The sequence below is a fragment of the Glossina fuscipes genome, unplaced genomic scaffold (genome assembly GCF_014805625.2).
Source record: "Glossina fuscipes isolate IAEA_lab_2018 unplaced genomic scaffold, Yale_Gfus_2 1, whole genome shotgun sequence".
NCBI classification, from domain to species: Eukaryota; Metazoa; Arthropoda; class Insecta; order Diptera; family Glossinidae; genus Glossina; species Glossina fuscipes.
In genome coordinates this window covers 34,567,865-34,574,303 of record NW_023998415.1, presented here as the reverse complement: position 1 = coordinate 34,574,303, position 6,439 = coordinate 34,567,865, and positions in this window count along the sequence as shown.

Here is a 6,439-nt window from a genome sequence, read left to right as displayed (position 1 = left end):
TTTCAAATCATTTTCTTAACATTTTAAAATGTTTAGGAATTGTTTGCAATCCAAATGCCCGAATATATCCATTTTTATACCCATCAGCGAAGGATGAGCGTTATACTCATTTTGTGAAGACGTTTGCAACGGCCCGAAGGAACCTTCAGAGACCCTACAAAACATATATATCCTTGATCGGCATCAAATTCTGTATCGTTTTAACCACGTCCGTCTGTCCGTATGTTTAGTGTCTATTGTAAACGTTTGCCACCTAGGTTGGTATTAAAAGAGGCCAAATCGGTCGGAAAACACGCCTAAAGCCCTACGTAAATTTAGAACATCTCTGTTTTTCAATTTTTTGACCATTACTCACAAACCATAGCAATACACTTTGAACGTATATTCTATGAGCGATGCTGTAGTGCCTCCATTAAAATGGAAAAAATTGACCATGCCTATCGAATATTACAGTGTAACAAAATTTCAATATTTTTTCAATACCTTCATAACGCACAGAAACAAGTTCCAAATACCCCCATAAAGTGTATAAATTTTTAGACAATTTCAAATTTGGATTGGTCTGTCCGTCTACCCAAGCGTGTAGTATCTGTGGCAAACATTCTGCCTTTCGTAAAAATTAATTAAAAAATCGCCTACAAATTTGCAAAAGAATTTGGAAATGACGTAAACGCCCACAATGCGCACGAGGTTATGCGACAGAAACTTATATTCTAAAAATTAAAAAATCGGCCCGCCCAGTGAAATGAAAATTTATTTCTTTTCCTTTTTTTGTCGTTTTTAGGGTAACGGGCGATGGGTATAAAAGACGCATCCACAATCGAACATAATTTTCTTACTTGTCTTCTTAATTAGGCAATAAAGTAATAGGCGTTTGAATGCATTTTGGCCCGCGACTTCTGCAGGTGGAAATGATGATGAAATGGGAAATGCCAACGCATGTAACGATTAAATTCGATAATTGATGACCCCTCCCTACTCAACATAACAGCTTTCCATTTTCAGTGTATGCCGACGCCAATCACATGGAGCGCTCGAAATTGCATTTTCGATCTTCATTACTTTTGTTATTTTTTCGAACGAGTCTGCTGCCGAAGCGCACCAAGCACGTTCAGAAGCGCGCTGATGCTGCGTCATCATGGCTCATTTGTAGATTTTTGATTGAACGATGTAAAAGTGTTGACACGAATTAACTGAAAACGCATTTTCTTGCCAAGAGTTGTCAGGGATACAGTGCTGCAGTTGGAGTGGAAGTGCGGCCACACCCAGCTCAATCACCGAACATGGCGTTTTTTGTTTACCACAAGCTCATGCATGGCGTGGCTAGCACGCAGCTCCCAAAGTTGAAGAAGCGCGAAAATGGGTCGACGTTTGGATCACTGTCGCTCTTCCGACACGGCATAGCCATGTTGCCAGAAAAAAATCTCAAAATTGATGCAAGTACCTAATAATACGAATACCGTTGTAAAAGATACGAACTTATTATCGAATACTGCCGGAATCTATTACCTTACAATACCATTTCTTCTTTTACAGCAGTGGAACTCTTTTTTCTTTTTTTGTCATTCATAGCAGAAGTCAACTACCTGCCTAGATTACCGAATCCACTGTAAATGATGTCTCATCAAATTTTCAAGTTTTTTCTACCATCAGAAGTAAACCTTAACTTTTCAATTAAAAGTTTCGGCCACGTTTGATAAAGAGAGAGAGAGAGAGAGAGAGAGAGAGAGAGCGAAGCCTTTATTACATGATTACGTGAACCTTTCATTTTGAAAGAGCGACCAGTCATGGTATTACGTAACGTAAGTTTACTATCCAATAATGTTTATAGCACTTACTGTAAAAAAGAGAAAGGAATAAAAGTTTTTTTTACCTAAGAGGACAAAGTGCTTTTCAATTTTATGCAAACATTTTATCACTTGATAAACATAATAAAGCAAGCCGGGGAGAAATACAAGGAATCGATCGTTGATGATATTCATTTTATTGTCATTGGTCTAAACAATTTTTATCCAAATTAAGGCCAACTGTATAGTTGCATTTCGGCCAGTTCACGTTCACCACTGGAAGCTATAATCTGCTCATACTTTGTAAACGGTTCGAAGAGAACAATGCCAAAGCCTTTCTTTCCTTTTAGAAGCTATTGGGATGGCCGACAAACTTGCACCATCGAACGCAATATCTTTCAGTTCATTATCGTAATATGTTTATACAAACTGCTCTACTTACCAATGTTTTCGTGCAACCCCTTGGCCTGAAAATTTAGGCACAATAAAGCAGCTTTTAATCTTTCATTTCCTTCATTATACAAATCCGCAGATATGCCGGAATTTCTACTGAAATCTGCTGACTTTAATTCAATAGCCCGCGTTGCAAATCTATAAAGTCTCTCTTATTGCCACTCTGAGGTTAATTCCTCAGAATCGAAATAATTTATGAAATACCATAGAGAAGTCATAAGCGACCTACCTTAGCTAAACATTCATCAGAATCGAGTGGAACCAAATTAATTGCTTCACCAAAGCATTTATTTGAATTCGCACGCCATTGCGGGAAATGTAAAGCTGGTGCTGCGAATATTTTGATGAGAAGACGCTGTCTTGATAAAACTTAGCTATACTTTAAGGACTTGTCGCATGCCATTCTCAATTCTTCAATAATTGTTTAAGTCTTGTAGTGAAAGTTTTCGCTTCGAAAGAGTTTAGCTTTAAAATAAAGTTTACATAACGCACGAATCATTCCTTTGGTGATATTTAAAACTATCTATAGTTAATTGAATTTAAAACCCAGGTACAGGTACAGTCTATTATCGGGATGACGAAATCATAAAAATTAGTTGCCTGACTTGTTTATTATAATCGTATACAGATACCAACTGGATATATATAGCAACTAAGAACACGAAGGAAAAAATAGCTAAGACGAGCAATTTTAATTCACACGAGAATCGTTAATGCATCCAAGGAACTTTATGCACAATTCCAATAAAAATATATTCAATACAGATTCACATTCTCCTATGGAAAATGTTGCATTTAGTTTCAAGCTTGAAGATATGTTCAAGTTTTCTCATAAAAATGAGCAGGACACCATGGTTTATCACTAAACACCCTACGCCACTTCCGTTAATAGACTTCCGCAAGGACTTCATGTAAGGACTTTTCAAAATAAGGCGTTATATAGGAAGTGGTTGAAAAAGTGATCCGATCCCGGGCGTTTTCAATAGCGTTTGTTATTGGTCAAAAATGTGCCGGTCTACTAACTTTCATTAAAATATCCTAAAAATTGCGTCACATACATTGATTATAAGAAAGCAAGGCACCGAGACGGACGTCCAAACGGAAATCGATTCGGAATCGTATTATCGATAATAAAAGTTAAGTCAAGTCCTTCTAGCTGTTGCATACATACGTACCGAACGTAATATAAACTTGTAGCACAAATGTTATAAGGCATAACAAATAACTCTGAACGTAGGAACAAAATCAAGGCCTTGTGTAGACGGAGGCAATGGGAGAAAGAAATCCGCGAAATGTAGAAAGTGTAGTCTAAGTGATCCGAATGACTTGGGGTTCTTTTTTTTTTTTTTGCCATATTCCTCTTGTGAAACAATTTTCATCGTAAAATATTGAAAGGGGAAATCTCTTTCGAAAGGCCTTACCGTTCATAGCAATCTATATATGACATGGTGTCCAAGAAACAGATTGACGGGCTACAAATTTGCCCAAATTAATTTTTACATCAAATTATTTTTTTTAATAAATTTTCTTTATTAAATATACTAACAAATTAAAACTTTTCCACAGTTAAGAGTTTGTATTTGTTTAAAAGCCTGATATGGGACGGGATGCCAAAAATGGATCTAAGGTGAGCTCAATCTCTACGCCAAATTACCCTTTAGACTTTTTTATCATCGAAGAGTTCTCTTTTCGTAGGGACGGTTGCAAATACAGCTTCATCCGATTCAGATTTTTCACAACAATTTTCTCACCGATTCGCTTAGTGGAATTTTGAAAATTGCAATTTTTTGGAAAGTTGTCGAAAAGTTGCTCGGATCCAATCCACTTTCAACGGCGTTCATCCGACGGTCAAGGCACGTGAGTGTAAAAAATTTCATCGATAACGTTTCCAAGACTGCGATCTGTAGATCGAACGCTAGAATACATGGACAAACATCAGGGGGACGGACGGAGAGACAATCTCATTACGTATATGATGGTATAATGATGATAATAAAACGAGGGTTTACCTTAAGCAATTCTCGACGTACGGCTGTACGGCTGTACGGCTGCACGAACATAATACAAGCATTAAAACGATGTAGGGCATAATTTTATGTATTTAAAATGTTTGAATGAATTTATGCGTACACGCGTACACACACAAACACATTATACTCGTCGGTCTTGGTTCGTTCTTTCTGCAAGTAGAGAGTATTTATGCATAATTTTATTGTTTAAGTACATCCATGATTATGTTTATTAAAAATTAATTATAATTGAAAATTAAATCACTAACCACAAATGTGTCAATAAATAATAGCATGACAGTCACCTCATCATAACTGTAAACATAATCATAATCTGTCAGTCAACAAGACTATGATAAATTTTAATTTTTATGCTAATTGCATACGCATGAACATACGTGCACACATATAAAACTTAGGTCCGCATAAAAGGAGAGCGATTGAATAAACGTAAAGCATTTAAATAGTGTTTCGCGAATTAATAAATGAAAAATCGGTTCGATTGAATAACGCCCGTAACACCCGATTCTTATAAATATTCTTATGCACAAAATATTTTATTATTATACAACAGTGCAGCACACTCGACTTATTTATCGAAATTTAAGATTATAAATATTTGAAATTATTATATAACCATATCGCGCCACATATACTACATATACTTACATACCGAGTAAAGACGGATTACTTTTCATTTGAAAATACATAAAGAGTAAAAGATCGCCATTTGAACAAAAAATTGGGTGTTTTTCTATAGATAATTAACTCAAACTGAATATCTATGAAAACCTAACGTCAAGCGGATCATATTATTTTGTTGCTTATATAAACAGCTGCAGTTAAAGGCATGTTGCTTACTCATAATGCCATAATGATCATATATATCGATCGTAATAATGATGTTGTGTGTATCACTAAGAGAACTCTTAAGCGTTTCTTTCATTTGACGTAAAGTAACGCGATGCGAACGTTGCCGTAAAGAAAAGTCAATAAAATTGTACTTTAACACAAAATTAAAATTCATCGATTTGTTCTCACTTTGATTCGGTTAAAAATAAATTTCCGGAAAACTGAAAGTTTTTTAAATCAATACAATTTTTAGTATACGGGACAGTCACCAAATATGTTCGACGATTTCTTTGGCTATCACATTTCAATGAAGAGATTTTTTGATAGTTCACTTATATGATCGAAACTATGATGGAAGTATGAAAGCAATCGGTGCACTTTGAACCATCAGATCTCAAAAATCATATCATGATCAAGCATTAATCCCGTAAACCTTCTATCAGCAAAAGCTTACTATCAACTATTCACTGTTCATTGATCAGTGGAAGGATTTAAAGAGAGAAGCTTAAGAGACCAAGGGCCCACATACACCATAACAGTATATAGAAAACACTTGGAACAGTTCATCAATCTATGAATCGAAAATTTGGCCTTTAGTCAGCTACGGATATGAGAAGTTCAAAAGTGCATCGACTTGTATTGTGTTCTCGCAAATAACCCAATGGTATATATATATATATACATGGGGGCATAAGCATTCGAACATTCGAACGTAGAATTCTATTTTATTAATCTATTTTCGATTAAAGCAAAATCCGCGCAAGTTGTCCGCCCTTTCTACTTCTATTAACATACGTAAGATGTGTATATATATATGTACATATATATGTGAATGGGTCGATGGGTGTACGTATCTGCATATATATGTGGCCGTGAACGGTAATATTGCTTCTGAATACCGTGTTGTAAAATTTCTACCTAAGATTGCTTTACATGAGATTTTGCTCAAGTTAATCAAAAAATCTCATTCAGTTAATCTGAAAACTTCTTCCACAAAATGATTCAAGGCAAACATAGGCAAATATATTTGAAAGTCTTTTTATCCGTAACGGTAAAATGCTAGAACAAAAATTACGTGATAAAGGTTTTCAGTTCAATCAAAATTGCATTAGTAGGTGAGGTGAAAACACGCGCAGTACTGTGTATTAGGGTTTCTCAACTTGCTGGGAGCCACTCTAACCGCTGAACTGATTCCCCTGGGCATTAAACGGAGTATGGACGCAACAAGTCGCGGGACATGATAAGACGACACAAGATTAAGGACGACAACAATACACGCTCAACAGTGTTTTTGCGAAATCTTCAAAGAACCGTTAGAAGCAGTGAACTACTTTTCCT